This window comes from Peromyscus maniculatus, chromosome 18 (genome assembly GCF_049852395.1).
Source record: "Peromyscus maniculatus bairdii isolate BWxNUB_F1_BW_parent chromosome 18, HU_Pman_BW_mat_3.1, whole genome shotgun sequence".
Lineage (NCBI taxonomy): Eukaryota > Metazoa > Chordata > Mammalia > Rodentia > Cricetidae > Peromyscus > Peromyscus maniculatus.
Window position 1 is genome coordinate 27,112,157 of NC_134869.1, and position 24,492 is coordinate 27,136,648.

At 35.4% G+C, this 24,492-nt stretch overlaps 1 protein-coding gene across 6 annotated transcripts in view; it reads left to right on the forward strand.

Moving 5' to 3' along the window:
• The window catches only part of Mgat4c (MGAT4 family member C), a 675,471-nt gene that overhangs the window by 409,205 nt on the left and 241,774 nt on the right, over window positions 1-24,492 (forward strand). Inside the window, exon 1 of one of the 6 annotated variants that reach the window (XM_042263295.2) lies at window positions 21,660-21,939. The exons of 3 other annotated variants lie outside the window; for them this stretch is intronic. The gene's annotated coding sequence lies outside the window, so the exon portion shown is untranslated. Of the gene's footprint in view, window positions 1-21,659; window positions 21,940-24,492 lie in introns of those variants that run through there. 2 more of the 6 variants (XM_042263296.2, XM_042263297.2) reach the window with 2 other exon arrangements.

Sequence of the window (24,492 nt, forward strand, 5' to 3'; positions counted from 1 at the left end):
CTCTTCTTGTCACTATGGTAAGTTCAAACATTGCAGCTTTCTGCTTTAAGTGCCCAGTTCCGGGTCAGAACATTGTCTCTAGTTAAGTCATATGTCATGGCAAATTGTAAACTATTGGGGTTCTCCTTATACACTTGGGCAAGGCACCTGTATGTTTTTATGGAAACATGTGATGCCATCTTCAAGGCTTCTAGTCAATAGTAATCAGGCTGTCCATCAAGCTTTTCAGAAAATAAAATGTGCTTATGGCTTGGATTTGGGTTATATAGGATAGTAATTTCTTTTCTCTTATTTCCTTTTCTATTTTCCTCCTATTCTTGAAAAAATTATGTTTGTTTGTTTGTTTGTTTCTTTTTGAGACAATGTCATTCTCTCTAGCCCAGACTTTCCTGGAGCTCACTCTAGCATAGTTTGATTTGGACATTTGAGCCTCCAAAAGATTTATGAGCAGCCCAATTGCTCTTTACTGGAAATCTTCATGACAGCATGAACACACATTTCCATTAGAAAATATTTGTGTCATATGAAGTGTATAAAGATAATACCTTGAATTTTACTGTATTCCATGAACTTGTAGCCTCCTGTATGTGTAGTTAACAAATGTGTCTCATCATATCTGGCATTGTGAGGCAAATTTAAGAGCTTAGGTCCTGTGAAGGTAGCCCTCAAAGGATATTGAAGCTATAACTCCTCCTGTCCATCTCTCACCCTGGTGAAGGGTGAAGGAGCATCTGTTGCTACATGTTCCTATCATAAAGCCCTGCCCTGCACAGGCCTAATTTTGTGGGTCATTTGACCATGAATTAAAATGGCCGCGAGTCAAAACAAGCCTTCCAACTTTTTCCCCTTCAAAATGAATATTTCAAGCTATTTTTAAATTTTTTGTTATTTTTTAATTACTTACTTTTGAGATTAATATATTTATATCATTTCCCCCTTCTATTTCCTTTTCCCATAATCTACACATATCCCTCCCTTACTCTTTTTCAAATTCATGGCCTATTTATCTTCTTATTGTTTCTCTCTCTCTCTCTCTCTCTCTCTCTCTCTCTCTCTCTCTCTCTCTCTCTCTCTCACACACACACACACACACACACACACACACACTTCTAAAAACATAAAAGTATTTTTAAGTTGGTTATCTCATGTATTTTGTCACAATAGTATCTGATTAAAATAGAATGTTTTATATGGGTTTCTGAGGAATTGAGGTGTCAATGTCCCCAAACTACACACTACTTAAGAGACAAATATGTATATGTGTGCAAATAAATAACCTTTCTTATTTTTTTGCTCATTTTCACCTAAAGAAAATATTATTAATTTTTAATTTTTTCCTACCGGTAAGCATATTTTCTCCACACACTCTACAATTTAAATAAGATAAAGTGTAACATAGAAAGAAAAATAGTTTGCAAAAAATAAATGTATGGTATATATATGTGTGTTATGTTTTGATATAGCTAGTATATTAGAGTTTTCTATTTTATTTCACCCACCAAGCTACATATTTTTAAAATCTCTATGTATACTATAGATGGTACAAAAAACATTTTTGTGGAGTCGTCTAAATTCTTTGGGAACTTTATGTCTGTCTTTCATTCAGCAATATAACGTCCAGTGCAACATATACTATTGGATAGGGAAGATTCAATAGGAGAGCCAATTGTAGGCACTTTGAAGCCGCAGTGCTTCCCCACAAAGTGATGAACGTGCTTTGAATTCCATGTAGGGAAATACTTTATCTCCACTGACTGTCAGGGTGGAGAAACGGAGTATGGCAGCAGTTATAAACATATCACACACAGACATTTATTCAGACAAATAGAGATGTAGTTGTATGTCATTTTAAAGCTCAGCTCCTTAGGCTCTTGGCAGAAAGCTGACAACAGAGTGCATTGGTAGCATGGAGTTTGGAAAATGCATAATGAATCTACAAAGAACACTATCCTTGATAAGAGTTATTATTATTATTCCTTTATTTCAATTTATTGATTATTCATATTAATAAAAGCATACTAGTTAAAAAAAGGATGTTCCATTGTAAAGGCTTTTAAAACAATCGTCCTTAATTTCATGTACTTTTCTTATAGAAGATATATTTAGATTTTAAAAAAAACTTCTTGATTTGTTTAGTATTCCAGAGATGGAAGAATAATTTCACAATGATTAATGGAATTTTTGTATATATATATATATAATATATAAATAAATAGTTCACACAGAATACTTACCTGCACCAAAATATAACAATATCAATACATAATTTCACATCTGTCCATGACAGAGAGCTGTTTACTTTCTCCCTCACTGTAAATCAATACAAGATAAGAAAATCAGATGAAGCAAGGGTGTTTATATTATGGATGAAAGAAGGAACAGGTTTACAGGAATAGATGACGTAAACTGAACAATAGCTCTGGATTTCTGCCCACAAGAACTTTCCTGAACATAGAGTAGGACAAAATTTTTAGCCTGAGTTAAGAATACTGTCTTCAGTTCCTAGAGCATAAAAATATAGGACTTTGTTAGTCGTGAAACATTGCAATAAATGCTGCTGTGGTTTTGCCAAAAAGGCTGCACATTCCCATCCTGAGAGTATGTAAATATTTGTTTAGACATAATATTTAGTCTTTGATAAAACGTTTCAGAGTAATGGAAGTTATACCATGTGCAATAAACTAGAATGCTGTGACTGTTTGAATGATAATGACCCCCATAGGTTCATAAGGAATGGCACTATTTGAAAGGAGTAGGATGTGTGGCCTTGTTGGAGGAGGTGTGGCCTTGTTAGAGGAGGTGTGTCACTGGGGGTAGGCTTTGAGTTTTCAGGAACTTAATCCAGGCCCAGTGGCTCACTCTTTCTTCCTCCTGGCTGACAACTCGAATGTAGAACTCTCAGCTACCTCTCCAGCACCAGATCTGCCTGCATGACACATTGTTTCCTGCCTTGATGACAATGGACTAAACTTCTGAACTGTAAGCCAGCCCAAATTAAATGATTTCCTTTATAAGAGTTGCCATGGTCATGGAGTCTCTGTCCTAACTAAGACAAACACCAAGCTATTTAATCAAACCTGCAGGTAAGACATACAACCAAGAAAAGACTTTGTAGTAGGGCTGGTGTAATAAAATAGAAAATATTATATTAGAACCATCCTCCAGGAAGACTGAAAACAAGGCTCAGAAAATAAAGGAGATGTGCCATTAGATTTATTATTGCTAGAATATTGTGAAGCATCTTAAAGGCACATAAAAATCTGATTATCAACAATGTAATCTATAATGTGTATTGTAGTGCTTATATTTACTAGGTCTGATGAAACAGAAAGAAGGTGGCCCAGTTTTAGAAGCAAACACATGGTGTATATATCAAATTTAGGTTATAAAGATGTCCCTTTGATATTACAAATAATGATTTACATAAAATATGAATATGAATAATAGAATAATTCAATAAAGATAGTTACTAAGAAAAACCTAAATGAAAATTCCAGAACAGTAATGATAATACCCAATATGAGAAAGTAGATGGTAAAATATTGTTAAATTATTTGATATAATAAAGAAAAAACAAAAACCAAAAAAAAGATACTCAGAAGAAAAGTAAAGGTTAAAAAAAAAACAAAAACAAACAAAAAAAAAACAAAAACAAAAAAACAAGTGCCTTAGTGATCCATAGAAAATACCAAGGTTTTTATTGTCATTCATGAAAGGAAGGAATTATGCAAGGGATGAGCAAAGTCAGATGTTCTTAATACAGTGGAGTTATACCTTTATAATAAATTAAAAACATGATAGAGTAAGATGGGTAGAGCACATCTAGTTTATGAAGTATGACAGCTTAGCATCCATTGCACTGTTGGGGTGCAAGTTGTTAACCTCTGTGGTGATGTGACCAACTAAGAATTGCTGCTCCCTGCCACTGCTCAGCACAGGGAAGGACATCATACAACATGTTGCTGATCATCAGGACCAAAATTCAAATGCCAAAATGTGGTTACTTTTGAATAAGTACTGCTCTTTACACCATCACTTTTACAGCATTAAAAATCCAAAACCTGATAAGATCATTGACAGTAAATCCAGTCAATGCTGTCTGTATTTCCCAAATATCATTTTAAACTTAAGAATCAGTAAGATCCTGCATACATGAAGTAATCCCTAAACTCAATGAATTCATAAAATTCCCACAGTAGCCACAGATTACCCATTCAGGGAAAGAAGAAGACTATAACATTCTATCTACACACAGCAGCATGATAACTCTGGTCTGGTGTATTTTTGTTTGTTTCTTTTAATCATTTGTTTTGTTTTGTTTTTTCTCTTAAAAGCTAAAACATCAATATTCAAAGCTAAAAGGAAAAATATTTTGAAATACAATTTAAAGTCTAAGAATAACTATCCTTCAAATAGCATTTAGAAAGGAAAAGAACAAAAACATATTTTCTCATGAGGAAAAGGTCAGAGACCCTAGCCGACAGCACAGTACAAATGTCTATTGATGAGAGTCATGGATGGAGAAACATGCATTTAATCCCAACACTGGGCAGGCAGAAGAGAAGGGCAGAGGCAGGGACAGGAGCAGGGGCAAGGACAGGGGCAGAGATGGGGGTAGAGGCAAAGGGATAGAATCACAGAGATCTCTGTGAAGTCAAGGCCAGTCTGGCCCATGTAGGGAGTTCCAGGTAAGGTGGCTCCATTGTGACACCCTGTTCCAAGATAAAATAAACTCTGGTAGCCTAAACAATAACAATAGAGCACAGAAAATTTAACTTTGCAAAAATGAAGACACCAAAACAGAAAATACAGAACACATATTAACAACTTGAAAATAAATTTTAAAGTCCTCCAAATGACTAGCTACTTTATAAAATTTAAAGGTGTTGATATATATGAAAAGAACAGAAGATAGACAGCTATATTTATGTGTAAGATTATACTCATATCTGTCTGTTCATGTTTATGAAGAAGCCAAACATACACACATGTAAACACACACACACACACACACACACACACACACACACACACACACACACACACAAAACACATACATTTGAAAGCCAAACTATTGGAAACACACAAACTATGAACCAATACCTGAGGAGCCCCCAACTGGATCAGGCCCTCTGGATAAGTGAGACAGTTGATTAGCTTGAACTGTTTGGGAGGCCTCCAGGCAGTGGGACCAGGACCTCTCTTCAGTGCATGAGTTGGCTGTTTGGAACCTGGGGCCTATGCAGGGACACTTGACTCAGCCTGGGTGAAGGGAGGAGGGGACTGGACCTGCCTCAACTGAATCTACCGGGCTGAGCTGAATCCCCAGGGGAGACCTTGCCCTGGAGGAGATGGGAATGGGGGATGAGCTAGGGGGAGGGTGGGAGGAAGGGGGGAGGAGGGAAGACAGGGGAATCCTTGGCTGATATGTAAAATTAAATTAAATTATAAAATAAAAATTAAAAAAATAAAAAAGAAAGTAACTAAGTAAACTGGATATACATCCCTATAAGTTCCTTATATTGTATGAAATTGTGCTTTTGAGGTAGACAGTTCTGATAGGAAAGCACATGCTCTATAATTCACAGGAAAATGATTTTTTTTAAATATCTCATGATGAACAAGAAACATAAGTAGAGAAGAAATATAAAAACGTACTCAAGAAAGAAGAAGAGAACGGGGATGTAAAAAATTCCAACAGATTGCAGGACAAATAATCAGTAAGAGATAAACATGAGCAAAACTTTATCAACTATTGTGATAATTATTTAGGGTCAAACTCCAATCAAAAGCAAAGATTGCCATCTTGATTTTTTATATGGTAATTATTAATGACCTTATTATTACCCATCATATACCACACAAACACAGAAAAGATAAAAATCAATAAATTAGCAAAAGTACATTGTATAAATATAATCCATAACAAAATTAGACTGGTTATGATAATAACCAACAAATTTAACCCCTTGATAGGGAGATTAATAATGATTTTTTATTTTTTGAGACAGGGTTTCTCTGTGTAGTTTTGGTGCCTGTCCTGGATCTCTCTCTGTAGACCAGGCTGGCCTGGAGCACACAGAGATCCACTTGGATCTTTCTCCCGAGTGCTGGGATTAAAGGCATGAGCCACTGCTGCCCGGCCTAACACTAAATTTTTTAAAAAGCTATTTCACAACTATCTCATCAAAGATCGAACATTTCTAAATGTATAGATTAGTTGCAGTGATTCCAAACAGAAATTCAGTAATGAAGAAAATAAAAAGAGGTGGGCAAATCTATAGAAAAATTTCAAAATCTCTTAAAGTGTGCAAAAGAAAATGCTTCTGAATTTTTTATGTTAGAATAGATCTAGAAGAATCCATACCAATTTATTATCAAGGCTTTATTAATTAAGTGGTTCTTGAACCAATGAATAATTTGACATTTTTCGTACATAGATTTATATTGTTTGATTGTTTACCCTTTACAAATATAACAATATGCATATATGTGTATTTTTATGGATTTTATTTGGCTTTCTTTCTTCTCTTTGTCCTATTCTTATTTTGTTTAATTTTTTAAAGATTTATTTATTTAGTATACAGTGTTCTGTCCACATGTATGCCTGCATGCCAGAAGAGGGCACCAGATCTCATTACAGATTGTTGTGAGTCACCATGTGGTTACTTGAAATTGAACTCAGGACCTCTGGAAGAACAGACAGGGCTCTTAACCTCTGAGCTATCTCTCTAGCCCTATTTTAATTTTATGTTACTATTTTTCCTTAGCAGCCTGTTTCTCTTATCTTTTTAACAAAATAAAATATAAGATAAAACAAAAACCATCACATCGAAGTTGGACAAGGAAAACCAGCAGAGGGAAGACTGTTGTTGGTTGTTTTTACCCTGGTGTCCCCTCTCCTTGTTCTTTTTCTTTTCCTCTCTCATTCCTTTTTTTCCTCCCAGATTTATCCTTCTATTAATTTTTTCTGCCAACCAGCCTTGCTTATCCTTTCTCCTACCTCGCTATTGGCCATTCAGCTCTTTATTAGACCAATCAGGTGTTTTAGACAGGCACAGTCACATAGCTTCACAGAGTTACATACATGCAACACATGAAAGAATGCAACCCATCTTTGCATCATTAAAGCAAATGTGCCACAGCATAAAGAGATGTAACACATCTGAAAATAATATTCCCCAACAGAAGAGAGCCCAAGAGAAGGCATAAGACTCAGAGACCCGCTTGTTCACACACTAACGAATTCTATAAAATCACTGAAGCGATAATACATACACAGAAGACCTGGTACTGACCCGCGCACGCCCTGTGCTGGCTGTTCCTGTTTCTGTGAGCTGTTAGGAGCTTTGCTCGGTTGCTTTAGTAAGGCTTGCCTTGTTCTCTTTGTGTTTTCCATCCCTTCTGGCTCTTACACTCTTTCTGCCTCCTCTTCTACTGGGTTTCCTGAGCTCTGAGGGGAGGAATTTGATGGAAATATCTTATTTCAATCTGAGTGTTCCAAGCTGTCTCTCCCTGTTGCATAATGTTTAGCTGTGAGTCTCTGTATTTGATCCTGTTGGCTGCATTAGGAAGCATCTCCGATGGTGGCTGATTAAGGCTCTGATCCATGAGTATAGCAGAATATCGTTATGAGTCAGTTCATCACTATTTTTTTTTTAAGATAGAAAGAATGTAAATGTGGATAGTGGTAAGGTAGGGAGGAACTGAAATGAGTTTGTGAAGGAGAAACTATAATCGAAATATATTGTACGAAAAAAGTATTTTCAAGAAAATAAAAAATATAACCATATTTAAAATTAAAATGTCTCCTTCCATGAAATAGAGATCTTTCATATCACATCTTTTTTCCCAATAATTTGAGCTGAATATTTATTCAACAACTATTGTGCAACTGAATTGTTTCCTAGTGTATGGATGACAAATTATCAGAGATTTACTAGTTTGGAATGATATAGCTAGAGACAGTTATAGTTACAGACTTAGATATTGCTATGATTTGGATGCTGAATGTCCCACAAATATCCATGTAATTAAAGGTATGGCTTCCAGGGTAGTGAGACTGGGAGATGATGGAATCTTTCCTTGTAAAATCTCAGCTTAGAGGTGTGTGACACTCATATAGTGTAAAAGTCCAGTCTCCTCTTCCTCTCCTCCCCCTTCCTGGCCATCACGTGAGTAATATTATTTTGCCAGAGTTTTCCTCATAATGTGCTGCTTTGTAATAGGCCTAAGAAGATTACTTCTTCTTATAAACATTTATTCAAAATTTTCTAGATTTAATTGTGCTGTTTCCATTTTTAAAATTTTTATAGAGTGACATGGAAGTTACACTAATAGTCTCATCATGTAAATTAGGAGTTTAAGCAACCTGACCAAGCCACATGGTTGTTAAATAGCAATGTCAGAATTTGAAGCCAGAAATCTTGCTGAAGAATCTGTTCTTTTGCTACCATTTACACCATTTCTGGAAGCTAGATTTTGGAAGGTTCACTTGAAAATGATAATGTCTTAGATACGAGCACTTTAGCTGTCTTACTAAGAAAAAAACAAAATTTATATTACACATTTGTAAAACATCATTGCAAAAAGAGATAATGAAGTCAATAATGTTAAAGAGACCAACAACTATGCAATTTACAAAGTTGTAAGATGAACAAAAGCATTGTCTCCATGACTGAGTAGACTTAAAATCAAGGCTGGCTGACCATCCATTTTCCTGCTAATTATCCCTAATGAAATCACTTGATACCTCAGTATCATCCCCACCATCATAACCTGAGGATGTCATTTTGGCCTTCAACACATGCTAAAAGCCATAATAGGGAGTGTTACCAAATGTAAGTCTGTCACTTATACTCTGAAGAGATTTACATTAGAAGTATTCAGAAATGACATGGACTGTTTGCTAGAGACATGAGCAAGCCACCCAGTTATGTCTGTCTTCCATGAAAGGACTCTCAGCAATTCTCAGACCAGAACAATGTACCTTCCAGATCTAGAAATGACTATATTTTCACTTTTCAAGTATGCTTATCTTTGCTCTGTAGCTAATAATACTTTCCCTTTGTTGAACCACCAAACTGGTCTATTTTTTTCATATTGACTTCTATTTTATTTTACAGTTCACTTTTGTACTCTCCTTTAAATTATACAGATCTAATTCATACACACATGTATTTAAAGATCAGCTCTGAATTAAAGAACATTCTTAATTATTTTGTAAAATACAAAAGTTCATTTGTAAATAGACGTGTCTTGTCCTTACTTCTTTCCCCAAAGAAACAACTCAGAGCTGAATATGAATTATAAATGCTCAGCCGATAGCTCAGGCTTGTTCCTAGCTGACTCTTACACTTAAATTAACTCATATTTCTATTTATGCTTTACCACATGGTTCATGGATTGCTACTTCCTTATTTTACATGTCCTGCTTGATTGGTAGTGTCTTCTAACTCTGCCCTTCCTCCATCCCAGAGTCCTCTGTGTCTGTCTGTCCCACCTATACTTCCTGTCTGGCTACTAGCCTGCCAGCACTTTATTAACCAATTAGAGTAATACATATTCACAGTGTACAGAAGGATTATTTTCCAGCAGTTCATAGAAAATTTATAATTATATTATTTCCTAAAACACTCAGATCTATAACCATATAAGTGATATTTGTATTTATATGCCAAATTTTGTTGTTATTGTGTAACATCAATGTAAAGTTTCATTATAATACAAATGAAAGTTTCACCTATATATCACAAGGTAAATGTCAATATTTATATATAAAATACATAAGACAAATCCATAAAATAAATACCACTATTCACAAGCAGCATAAGTACATCTTAAAATAAGCTTCAAGAATAATTCTATATGAAAATTAATGTATAAAAATTGGAATATTTAAGTAAGTAAAATATTTTCCCCAAACATAAAAAGAAACATTAATATAGACAATTTTCTCTAATTCTGATAAAAAGATGGACAGTGCTTTCTCAACTACTTATTATGTAAATTGTGTGAAAACTTAGGGATTTTTTTGGGGGGGGGGTGAGGTTGAGACAGGGTTTCTCTGTGTAGCTCTGCAGCTGGAACTCACTCTGTAGACCAGGCTGGCCTCGAACTCACAGAGATCTGCCTGCCTCTGCCTCCCGAGTGCTGGGATTAAAGGCGTGCGCCACCACTGTCCGGCGAAAACTTAGTATTTTAAAGTAAAGTATCTTGGCCATGCTAAAGATTTCAAGTAAAAGTGTATTATGTATAGCCTGCAAAACTTTCTTGTTATTACATCAAGCTATAAAATCTTTGAGTGTTTCACCCGGTGAGTCAAAGAAGAAAGAATGCCCCCGTTATGCATCAGAGAGTCAAAACCCAGTGCATTTAATCAATGAAGGAAGAATGAGTTTCTCGAGAAAAAGATTGTCAGTCAGAAATGGAAACTGACATCGTGATGTGGAGAATGCGAGAAGTGAGTGGAATGATATGTAGGCAGAATAGGATGCATATGCAAAGGGCCTGGGGTTTTTAAATGAAGCATGTTTATGAGAGAAAAGGAGGAGTTTCAAAGGCTTGGAAGTGTGAAAACAAGCAGTAATATGAAAGGAACAACGGATTAAAACATTTAAGGTGAAGAGAGCTATCAGAGTATATTATCAGACCCTATAGCAGAAAGATTTATGGAAAGAAATGGCACTAATATGTCATTTGTGATGGAGAAGAGAGGAAAAGTATGGTGTAGAGGCTAATTCAAGGTTAAGCTAGAGAGATTGGGGTCAGAACACACATTTCACTCTAAAGCATATTGAAGAATTCCTTTCTCACCTTTAAGAATACAGACCCTTAAAAGATTTTACACAAAGCCTTGAGGAAGTGGGGGTGGTGTGCTAAGGATCTGCTTCATTTATATGACAAATACCATTCACTGAGCATCTAATGTCCTTCCACACAGAAGAAAACCCTAAAGTACAACGCACTTCTGGCGTGCTCTCAATTAATCATGAACTCTATTACATTTAATCAATCCAAGATGATTCACAAGGTACTCGAGTGTCTTGATCTGCCTCTTGGTCCTGGTTGTGCATATTGAAAATCAATAGAGTACCATAGATACACAGGCTGCAAAATATTGGTCTGAATCAGTCATGGTGTTATTATACATCTTAAAAGTTGCTTTTCTCAGGAAATTGTTTCTAATAGCTTGCTGGAATTTTATTAACTCAAGCAGGAAAGAGAAATATTTGACACTCCAGTCTTATGGGAAAAGTTATGCTTCTTTTAACTCACTGATAATAAACTTGGTACACACTTTGTTTAATGGTACAGTTTTCTCCTTGACTGAAAGTCCCTGGAAACCAAAATATGAGTCTTCTTTGTGCTTTTATCAACAGTGTCTGGTCATATAAGGTCATAAAGGTTTGTCAGTTAAAATAAATGAAATTGATAGCATTTATTTGTATGGTAAGTTGCAAATATTTAGCTATTCTTCAAATGATTTCAACACTTTTAAATTATATAATATTCTTCTCAAGAAGATACTAGATATTTATTCACTATTTGTATCAAACTGTGTGTGTGTGTGTGTGTATATATATATATATATATATATATATATATATATATATATATATCACCTTACATCCTGATTGGCTATAAATACTGTCAAATAATCAATTATTCTAAAATCCCATTGAGACCTAAATCATGAATCAAATGTAGATTCAGCTAGTAATACTATTTCTCAAAAGTGATCAGCTTACTCCTTTCTGTGTTGTTAAGTAGTAGCATCAATGATCAACCCCTGCATTGTTACATGTGTTCTAATGCAACCATGTCATTAGAGGGCATGCTGATTAATCTTGATTGGCAACTTGATTGGATTGTAAAGATCAGTAAAGCATTCCTTTGCTTGTGTCAGTGAAGTTGTTCCCAGGGAAGGTCTGAAGGGGGAAAGATCCACCCTGAACACAGGCAACACCATACAGCACACTGGGTTAAAGGAAGAGGAAGACCACTACCCAGGCACTCTTTATGTTTTACAGTGGGGGTGATACAAAGTGCCCTGCCATACCACACTCTCCCTTTCCAGAGTTGATGAAACCATGAGACTGAGACATCCACTCTATTTAAATTAGTTTCTCAAGCATTTTTTCCGAGCAGTGAAAAATTGAACTGGGGGCAAGATATGGAAATAAAGGTGGGTACTAAGTTTTGTTGGCTACACATATGACAGACATCACTATATGTGTGTGTGTGTGTGTGTGTGTGTGTGTGTGTGTGTGTGTGTGTTAAGTACATGAATATGTTCTTAACATTAATATTTTTTGTTTAGTTTATGGGGAGGAGCAACCATGAATTCTTCAAATATAAAATATCTATGTCCCAAGATTTTCACTTTATTATTTTCAGGCACTGTAGAACTTGGCTTCCATTATGGAAATAGGCACTACTTAGGTTCCTAAAAACTAGTTTTAATAGGATTTTTAATTCTCAATATCTTTTTATTTTACTCAGAAATGTGAAAGAGTGTTTGGATGGATGTTTGCATGTTTGATTCTTATTTCACCATGTGCTTATGGAAAATTAAAGGAAAGACAGAGAGAAGTTTGAATTTCAGATTTTTAAAATGGAAGATTTTCTGTGTGTCAACAATTAATTTGAGAAAAGAATGTAGGTGGCCTGGAGCACCCTATACACAGCTGAATTCTATATTTATATTTCCCCCTCTGTCACAGAGACTTAAGGGCCATACATCTGATTCAGAAGTGGAAAATACTGTAATTGCTTGAATGTGAAATCTTCTTCCTCACAGCCTCATAATCTGAGCCATGTTGCATCCACTAGAGGCAGTCCATTGAAGACTGTTGATCCTTGAGGAGGAGGGGCCTGATGGACAAACAGAAATGACCACTGTCATTTGTTTTCTCTGTTTACTGTCTACTGTGTGTTCTAGCATTGTGAAACACAGCCATGGGACATTCATAATATCATGGAATGAGTATTTCCTTTGCTATGCCCTTCACTGTGGAAGACTTAATCTTGCACACCCAGGAGCCTAAGTAAACTTCCCATCCCTTAAGCTGATTCTGTAAGATATTTTGTCTTGGTGATGATGACTAAGTGTGTACTGATGAAGTAGTTGCATGGCTATGATTAATCTAACCACATGGTTATTGATCCTACGGAAATCATTTGAAGGAAGACTGTGAATGAGTTAGGAGATGCAGAATAAAAATATCTCTAAAATATTGTAGGCAATATTTAAATGTAAGATGGATTGCTAAACGGTCTTATTAATTAAAAACCCAGAACCAGATATTGGGATGAAAAACTGAGAGATCAGAGAAATAGAACAAGCCACAGATAACCTCACCTGACTGACACCTCAGTCTCCAAAGAGACCTTCTTCCTGTGTACCCATGCCTATATACCTTTCTGTTCTGCATCTCACTTCCTCTCTCTGCCCAGCTACATCACTTCCTTATCCTGCTCAGCTCTGTTACTTCTTGTCTGTCTATACAGACCTCCAGACCTTTATGGTTAGTGCTGGGATTAAAGGTATGTTCCATCATGCCTGGCCCGGTTCCCAGTGTGGCCTTGAACTCACAGAGATCCAGATGGATCTTTGCCTCCTGAGTGACAGGATTAAAGGCTTGTGCTACCATTGCCTGACCTTTATATTTCCTATAGTGGCTAGCTTTTCCCTCTGATCCTCAGATAAACTTTATTAAGGTGCACAGTATTTTGGGGGACATAATATATCACATTTAAAGGTTTTTCTATTTGGAGACTAGAAAGCTAGTGTGTTGATAAAAATGTGATCAGTGGATCTTGTTCATGTGGGATTTTAGGTAGAAACATGACCGCTGGGATTTGGACTGAAAGCTACTCGTGTTACAATATCACATTTTTTATCTATTCCAAAAGCATGTTAAAAGTATGAGGGAACTAACTAAAATTAATGAAGAACATGACATGTATGTTGTGGTTCTGTTGTTTGTGGTCATTGCTCACTGAGATTTGAAAGTAAGTTTCCATAAAAGCAAGTATAATAGAAAAATGTAAAAAAAAAAAGTTCAAATTGATGAGGAAAGAAGTTTGAATATTTATAATTATAGACAAGGTGAGTGAAGGCAAAGTGAGTGTCATTGTTAAAATGACTACCACTATTAAGAAGTTGTTCAGTTTGCACCAAAGACACGAGGAATGGACCCTCGATGATACAACCCCACCCAATATAGGCTACAACTTGTGAAAATGCAAACGTTTGCAAAACATTCACTTTAAAGGAGAGTACCATGAAAGAAAAAGATATGGATTCTCTACTCCAAAATGAATTTCTTGCAATGTATTTATGCCAGTTCAATTGCTTGGATACTCTGAGAGTACTGTAGCATGGTCCAAAAAGGTCCAGCTACATCACAATCAGGTTAATAGAACTTGGCATCTTGTGTGAAGCACAGTTTTACAGAAATGCAGTCTAAAAGAACCACAGGGTCCAGGGTCTGCCAAGAAGACTCCACTAAAAAAAAGGAAACACACAAACAAATACAAAATGACTACAACCAACCCAGCATTACTGTGAGATAGGTCAGTGTAGATTAGGGGCAGGTGCTCTTTGGAGAGAATACCTGACACATGGACGTTTGAGAGTTATTGTTGGGAATATCTATGAGGTTGAATCTAGAAAGGTTTAGTGGAAGAGAGAAGAACCACCCAGATTGCAGGCAGCACCATTGATGGGGCGGGGTCTTGGGCAGAATAAAGGTTAGAAAATAATGTGAGCATGAGGATTTACTTCTTTTTGCTCCCTAACTGGGAACACAAGCCCAGGTCCAGAGCTAAGCTGCCATGTGTCTGCAGCCGGGATGTGCTGTGTCGCCTCAAACTGAAATCAGCACTTCTTCCCTCAGGTAGTGTTGGTCAGAAATTAGTCACGGTAGTGAAAAAAAGTCACTGATACAAGGGTGAAGCCTTGGTTGCAGTTGAGTCCCCAGGATATTGAGGATGCCAAGAATGTTGGTTGCCTGCTGTGTTGAGTGGAAGTACCCCCAAAGAGAGGCCATGTGAACTGTGAAGGGTTGTTCATAAAGCTGAAGCCATTGAGGTAAGAATAATGGCTGCCACCATGTGCCTGGATGCCAGACTTGGGGCCACAGGATTTGATGCTTGCTCTGTTTGGTTTTGCTTTGATTCAGACTTTTTTTTTTTATTTTCTTCGTCTTTATTTTAGAATGCGCATATTGCTGCCATAAGTATACAGGGTTTCACATCTTGCAGATTGTATTGGGTCTCAGTAGAGACTGTAGTTTTTTTGGTTTTTGGCTTTTTGTTTGTTTGTTTTTCACTTTTGATTAGTGTTAGAACTTTTAAAATGATGATGACATTTGAAATTGGACTAAGTACATTTTATATTATACAGTGGCTCTGAGCCTTTGTGGCCCTGGGCTGGAATGCTATCTCTGAAATAGATTTTTTTTAACTTTCTGTTTTGAGTGGTTATTCCTCATTTTGTAACTGAATTTGTAGTGTGTGTGTGTGTGTGTGTGTGTGTGTGTGTGTGCGCGCGCGCGCGCGCACATGCACTTGTATGTATGAACAAGAATGTACCCATATGATATGTGACTCTGCTGACTTCAGAGCAGTCAGGATGTGAAAGACATTGAAAATTAGAGGGGTATATCTTCAAGGGCACACACTTGCCAGCCTACCTTCTTTTCACAGAGCTCCACATAAAGATTCCTCCACCTCCCAAGAGCACTGTAAGAGATCCAATAAACTGTTAATGCATGTCCTCTAGGCAACATCCATCCAAACTATACCTGTCACATGAGGTACCAGATAAGGTACCTATATTTTGCACAGTACTTATCCTGTATATTCCAATCAAAGCTGTTGGAAAATAGCTGTCTGTTTCTAGCATCTTAACTGATTTTGATTTCAGATTGGTTGAGACATAGGAACACTGCCCTTGTGACTTTAAGAAGTTTTGATCCTCTGTCAGTCACAGTGCACAATGCTTCCAAAGGAGATTGTGTCTGGAGGAAAATACAATATCAAGTTGTCTCCTGTATGTTCACATTGCCAGCTAGTGATTTTTTTTATTTGTGCAGATTTAACCTAAAAATGTGTTCAGTACATTTTCCAAATACACAAAGACATAACAAACTATATGCCTACTATGTCATATATAGTTTACTAATACCACTTTCTATTGCCTTGAGCAATCATAAAGATCTTTTAGCTATCCAAGTGATCACATGAGTCCAGGTATTAACATGGATCATGAGATCCTAGCCAACAGTCAACCAAGATCTTATCTAAAGACATGGGTTCAAATCCCCCCCTACAAAGTCCTAGAAGGATGCTGGTTACTTAGCTACCAAAGAACCAACGAGGCATTTTGTAATTTGGATCTTGAATTCACAGATTTACACTGTTGCTGAATAACTGCAGGTGAAGTGGTGAATGATGCACAATGCATTTTCAGCTAATAGCTCACAAACGCAAAGAAGAGTTATTTAATAGAGATGGGCAAAGCAACGTTTAAAGAAGACATTCTAGTTTCATTCTCCAGAAGACAGAGAAGAATTAAGAAAAAGGCTGAAGTAATGGGAGACCTAAATGATCCGCTGAAAAACAACTCCTGTGACAGATTATAATGACACAAAAATACAGCTGTTATACCCAGATGCATTTGCATGCTGTACACACACACACACACACACACACACACACACACACACAAACAGTGACTTCTTATTTAATGAGAAATAGTCCATGTTAAAGACGTAGAACTGCATTAGACACACAAAACAACATATACAATAAAAGCTCTTATAAAAATTTTACCCTCTCTCTTGCAGTGTTTAAAATAAGACAAATGAATCAGGCGAGGAAAAATGTTTAGAATAGCTAGAATCGTTCTTAGTCCAAAATAATCCCAGTCTGAGTTAGTAGTGGTGGAAAAGGCAATGATGGTGATGATATCACTGTTTCATTTATTATTAAAATAATACTAAGCCTACTTGTGATAATTGGATTGTTCGGAATACTTTAAGTAATTCTGTATCTGGAAGGACTAGTACTGATAAATAAACATGGAAGGTACTGTTTCTCAGTGTCTTTCATATAGAAATATCGATGTGTCTGAAACTAGGTTTTAAGCACTGTGGATTTAGCATAAAGAGGCCATTTCTTGGTAGAATATAAAGTGATTTCCACTAGATGATTTTTCGCCAAGATACAAGTTTTGAATTTTCATGATATCAGTATTACTCTACTTCATTAAGATGGGAAAATTACCATTATTTGATCAACTTTGAATAGCATGACACACATACAAAGAGCCAATTGAGGTATTAATATTTGTAAAAGCTTCTACAAAAATAGACATTATAAATCAAATCAAATGCCGTTAATGAAGGAGGAACATGTAAACACAGGACACATGACTGTTCAGAGAACATGATAAACACAAGTCTGTGTATCTATCAGATTTTAGTTCCCATTGTCATCTAAAATGTTCAACATATACATTAAAATAGGGCAAGTTGCACTCCAAACAGGTGTTTTGAAATTGCATTCGATCCTTGCCTTCATATATGAGGATTCACATTTCTCTTTACCTTTTGTCATCCCTTTCAAATTATTTCATCCTTCCCCAAAGTGACAGTTACTGCCATGTAAACACAAGTAAGTATCTACTTGTTACCCACTATCTGAAAAGAAATGTGACCCAATAATTCCGAGTATTTAAAAAAAATTATCTGTATTCAAACAAAGATAATGATGGTATACGTAGAGTCTAAACAAAAGAGATTTGGGGTAGATATTAAAAAAAAGGGTGACTGTGAAAATGATTACATATTAAAGGGGGATTCAGGTGCCATCAGTAAATAGATATTCTTATTGAAAATAAATTATATCTGGAACTGACTAGATGGAAAATGTGGTTGTCATAGCTCTCTGTCTCAGTAAGGTAAACTGCTGCAGTGGTTTGTTTTAAATGCTAACTTTGCATTTTAAAGAAATACGTTGTTTTGAAACAAAATTAAAACAAAGCAAGAACTTATAAGGATAGTGACTTCAGAAATTATTCATCATGAAATAGCTGGACACTGGGTTAGCTAGCTTTCAGTGTTTTGAAATCACATATTTTAAGGTGATTTAAATAATTGGTATTTTCAATAGATTTTATTATTCTAAAATTAGGAGATCAAATAATTAGGGACATATATACTTATAAGTTATTCACATGCTTTACATGTTATGATTAGCTAAAACAGGATCACATTAAATTCCTTAGTGGCTAAATACCCAGAGCTGCCATCTTGTGGATAACTAGGTAATGGGCAAGTCTCTGCTTCAAGATGATGCAGAATGCTGCAATTTAGTATTCTTAACTGTTCAAAGGAAAACTGGTTAGGGCCATTTAAAGCTTGTTTGAATTTCTATGCTCTGTCTGTAAATTATCACCTGAAAGATATGATCATCTCTTGCAAAGTTAATATTAACCTAAACCTTATTAATATGTAAGATGAGAGACAGTGTACGATGGCTTCTCTAGTCTAATTAGCCTCTAGTGCTGATTTGTTTTGATAATATAAATAATTAGTTTAACCACAAAATTGATGTAACAGAAATAATTGTCAGGCAATTAAATACTGCAGTGATTTCAGCTCTTGGGAAATGTATAGCACGTAAGTATGGTAATAAAACTGAGTGAGATGTACTTGCCTGAACTACAAAATAACTTCTCAGGTTTTAAAAAAAATAATTTAGAGCCTCCATATTCTTTATATCATAACACATACAATAATAAATATACTAAAAATAAAGACTACACTAATTCCTTATAGTGGTTTTCCTCTTTCATATGATTTTAAATTTCATACTTTATTCTCTTTGGAACTCAGAAATGCTAGCTGACCATCACAGCTGGAATAAATAATAAATAGTGATGCAATGTCAAGAAGTGTATTTTAAAGTGAAAAGTTTATTTCCCTATGATGAAAATTGAACATTTTTTCAAAGTACTGAAAGAATGCTTTTTTACTATGGTGTGTATTAATGTTAAAATTATTATTCAAAAAAATAACATGCAGTTTGTATTTTTCTTGCAAAGAGGACACTTACATTACTCCCAGTCATTTTATTGATTTTCACATACAATTAATTATATCCTAGGTTTATATCAAATCCTCTCTGAATATGCCTATGCATTTTTAAAAGTAATATATATATATTGGCTGGAAGTATGGCTTAGCACATAAGCGGATGTAGTGCTCTTGCAGAGGACCCAGTTTGATCCCCGTCACTCAAGTGAGGCAGCTTACAACTGCCTGTAATTTTGGCTCCACTGGTAACCATTGCCATTGCCCTCTTCTGGCACCTGTGAGCGCCAGCACATACACTCTCTGACCTCCACACAGATACACAGACATTCACGCAAACACACACCCCCTTGCACACACACACACACAAGTCTCTCTCCAATAAGTTAAAATAAAATTATGGACTAAATGCTCATTGATTATAGTAATAATATTAACAAATATTTCCCCTCCACTGTTCTCCCCATTATTTCTCCTATTAGTTAAAATACATTTTGCTAATTTTAATAATTCATACAAACCTTTAAGATATGAAAATATTTTTTTCACTTAGAATGTTATTGAAAATTTAAATTACTGGTTGATGAAGATACTAACCTTTTGAATATATATGCATTAGAATATGCATCTTAAAATTATAACTTTTATGATGTGAAACCTGTACTGTGTACTTAGAAAATCACCTATAGGTGAATCATGTATAGAAAGGAAGTAACTGATACAAAATGACAATGGGGTACTCCTCATATCATTCTCCAGTTCTCATTTTGATCCATTTTTAAGGCTATTGGAAGTTGTATGGAAAGCACTAGAGCAAATGCAAAGCAAAGGAAGAAATATTACCATTTTGTGCATTTAATTATTGTAATATACATTTATCATAAAGATAGAGCTGAATGGCATATATATCAGAATGTTTTCTAGTGCAGCTGGATATAACCTAATTTTTTCTAGTTATCTATCTCTGGCATTAAATATTCATACCATTAATATTTTATATAAAACATGAAGTAGAGGAGCATATTTTACTTTATAAATTATTTTCTCCATGACATATCCTCTTAGCAAATATAATATTGTAGCTTTATCATTTGTCTGCCAGAAGTACAGTTGACATTCCCATTGTCCAAATTCATCTTTCTGATTTGTAATTCAATTTTATTTCACTTTCCATGTCATACAGATTTCCATCTAAAACCTTGTGATTTTAGGCAGAAGTAAATGAGCAGTGTCTTCCACAGTAGCTCAAAGTACATCTTGACAAATAGATTTTTTTTTTAAATCTAGGTTCTTCTTAGGCTTGAGTAATATGATTAAATCCAAAATAATCCTGGAAAGGCAGCAACTTTGAAGAAAAAAAATCCCTTAGTGTGAGTTGCTATTATAAACCAAACTGATTTGCCATATTGTGTCAAAGTTTAAATTTAAAGAGTTTAACATATTTCTTCTTTCATTATTTTGAGAGCACTGAGTTCATGTTTCATTTTAACCCTCATAAACATCACTGAAGTGAATATATGATCTTATGCATAGCAATATTATTGATTTTTACCATGTAATATACTTTGTTTTGTATGGCAAGTGTACACATTACTGTATATCATTTTTGCTATGGATGATAGTCTCACACTTGCTCTTTATAATAGATGCTAATGGGATCAAGTTCTTACAGATTGTAAATTATAGCCTTGCGTCTTGAAGTCCATCTAGAATCCTGTCCCCAGGATCACATACAAATGATACACAGAATGAGTTAATTCAATGGCCATAACTGTCAGAAAGTAGTAGGGGAGAGGGGCAGTTTTTTTTTCCTAGTCATTGTAAACTTTTGGAACTTTTATTGAAATGACCCAGTAAAATAATTTATGCATTTTGGAAATGGTAAGGGATTAGAAGGAATCTTTACCTAGAGTCCATTATTTAGAAAATTATAAATTACCTATTTTTAGAATCCAATGTTTAATAGCATTTTGTAAAGTTATACTTTTCAATATTTCATAATTTAAGCTTTACTGCACAAACTGAAGATCTTGTTTAACATCAGAGAATAAAATATGCTATTTTTTTTCTATTTCTCTTAGAAACTTAAAAATACAGATGTTTTCCTGGGCAGATTGAATTGCACATTTATCTACGTTATACTTTTTCTTTACTTTCTTAAATGCAAATGTGTCATACTATGAAATCAATCTAAACAATTATATAATCCAAACTGCAATCACTCTAATCATTTCCTTATTCTTCCAGTTAATCGCCTTTTTTAAAAAGTAGCAGTTTTAAAAATAAATGCACCAGAGTAATAAAATTCCTAATATATCCTAAGTAATAAATCAGTTGCATAGGTCTTAGTCTACTTGGAGGGCAATATTTTTGTATGCCATCCTCCAACAACTTATTTAGAATTCTCATTCTTCTTTCAGCAGAAATTACAGCTAGAGAGAAGCATTTTGATTTTCAGCTGACAGTTTAGGGTTAAGACATGATTCCAGGTAACAGAAGCCAATGAGAGTACACCCAGTTGATGTTTGTGACATCATCTTCCAGTCGGAGTACACAGAACAGCTGAGGCAGCGTTCAGTTTCAGCCGGAGTGCCATGATGATGGATGTTTACATGTCTTCATTGAGAGCCAATTATCTTGCTTTTGTGTGAGGCCCAAGGATCACTCATGCTGCCAGGCTGCGCAGAGCACTGTTGGATCTAGCTGAACGAATTGTTTTCTCTGTCTCGGGTAAGAGCCTGTTCCGTTTACCTTCTCATTCGAAACAGAGGTGGATGTGTCTCACGGAGAGAAGAGTGCAAGGACTGAGAGCTGAGAGAAGTGTTCCTATCTGGTAAGCTTTTAATCAGAGCAATGTTTAGCATCGTTAAAAGGAGGGACAGATGTAGCTTGAAGGGATGGGGGGAAAAGCTGCTGATCTGTATCTGGCAAACTAATTTGTAGTAGAAAATGGATAGCAGGTATTTCAGCTTTTCCTTAGAAAACAGAAAGTAAGTGATACCATAGGACTGCAATCTTTTATATATGTTTTAAACTATTCTGTATATGAATACCATTCTGCCTTATTTACTCATATTTTGCTACTAATGGCAAAAAGGGCAAAATAGTCAAAGCAGTAGGGTTATACATTTAAAATGAGTTCAAGTTGTTAATTGCTAAATGACAGTTCTTTGGGACAGTTTTTCTAAAGTTGTGCCTGGCCAGCAAATACAGCATTTACCAAGTAAGTACAAGGCTTCAGTTTTAGAAATGAACTTGGGGTTACTTTCCATGCAAATATACCCCTTTAACCCAAAGAAATGATAATAGCAAATAATTTTAAGGAATAGTGTAGGGTATTTTTCCCGTTACAAAGTTTATTGTACTAACTGCTTTAGGGTGTGTAGGTAGCACTGTGTTTATGCATTTCAGAGTGATGGAGAGCTCTGCATGTTCTAATTATTTCTCAATATTGGTATTTTCATCTGAGGGTCCTTTTCATGTTATAGCAAATCAAGTATGTTTACAGCTGCTGAACTGCTCTGGATATAATTGATTGAATCTGATAGGGATCTTAAAATACAAATTTGCTAAAATCTCTTAATTGACTGACAATGTCCCTAAGCTACCAAGAGAATTTAATAAAAATATACATTTAGTTCTTCAGATGTCTGCTCTAATGGTGTAAAGGGGCAGACTATTTAAGTTGATTGAAATGTTTTCTTTATGAGATAAAGACGGCAGACACGTAAATAGGTGTGACTGAATTTAACATGCTTTTTATTTGAAAAGCTCTCTGTCAGTCTACTGCAATAAAGTTTTGAATAATAACCACTTCATTTGGCTTTGATGTGCTTTTGCTCTTTAGATGTATTTTTATTCTTCTTTTTTTTTAAAGCATAAAGTATCTGCCCTGTCTTTTCAAAGCAGTATTGTTAATAATTAGAAATCAGAATCTGGGGTATTCAAGTTGTGCTGAAAGGCAGCAGGGGTTCTAGCAATGTCTCACTCTCTGTCTTCTGCCAGCCTGGTCCTGTTTGGCATCACCATTGTTTGATTTGACTCCTGCATTCTGTTCACTCCTGAACAAATCTGAGCCTATAGTGTCCAGCGCACATTAATGCAATCTAAAGAATGGGTCTTTTCATCAGACTCAAGACAATATGGAATCAATCAAACTTCAAAAACTTTTTAAGTATACTTTGGGAGTTCATCGTACTTAGAGAAAAATCTATATTTGTAGATACTGTGAATTTCAAAATCACTGGATTTGAAAAAGATTCAAAAATTAGGATTATAGAAGTTTTGTACTGTGAATTCAAAGTATAGTGATGCATTGCTTGGAAATGAAGTTTGCCTTCATTTCTTTTTCCTTCAGAGCTTTAAAACAGAATTGAATGACCCATGAGAATGGATGCTGTTATTTTCACACAGGATCAATCTTGACTAAGAGAAAGCCTTAGTTTTCTAACAGTTAATTCTCCTAAAAGCTGTTTGTATCAATCTGTCCCCAGTTGATAGAATCTTACTCGCTCAGTGAGCAGTCTGGACGTTAAAGTTGTATTTTGCTGTGTATGGGAGTGCATTTATCTCTGTTTTAGCCTCTCTATTAACACATGCACTGGACTAGTTGTGGTTATTATCACAAGAACCTTCTTTCCTAGTTTCTTTTAGCAACTCTGTGCCATGTGTATACATAGGATATGATGTTCCAGTTGAGAAACTTCATTATGTGTAGACTTTTAGCTTTTATTTTTCTCTTAAGAGAACACACCAGTGGGATCATAGCAATTCCCTTTACCGCACACTTCTGAGGAAAATATCTCCATGCCAGTGACATGGGTAAAAGATGCTATGTGTTCTGCAGGGTTCCCTCATGTTTTCTAATACACAAATACTGGTTTTGTCTGAGTCAGGTAATCATTAGTACTTTATAATTTTGAGTGTGTGTCTCTTTGTATGTGGCATACCAAGTTAGCAGTCACAAAGGTCTTAAGAAGAGCAAGGAGGCATGGTGAGGAACAGGTCCCTGAAATATCCTTTGCAGTTCTTTGCATTTCTCAGATCACATGAAAGAAGAGTCATCACACTTGAAAGTTTTCATTCTGGCAATGATTTGTCTAATTGAAATGTATACTTTTTCGGGGGTACGTGTGTACATTCTCTCCTATACTTTAATGCAAGTCTCTTCATCAACTGTCTAGAATACTACCATTTCGTTTTCTAACTTTTCAGTTCAAGCACTCAAATGTACCATAAGTTTTGGGCTTTCTAGATAACTTTCTACTTAGGCAATGTGTAGTTACTATGTTGGTATCTTAGTTTGAGATTGTAGGATTTTTAGACTAATTATGTGTATCTTGCAAATTATCTTGTATTTTTATGGACAAAACCATTCTTTCTTAGT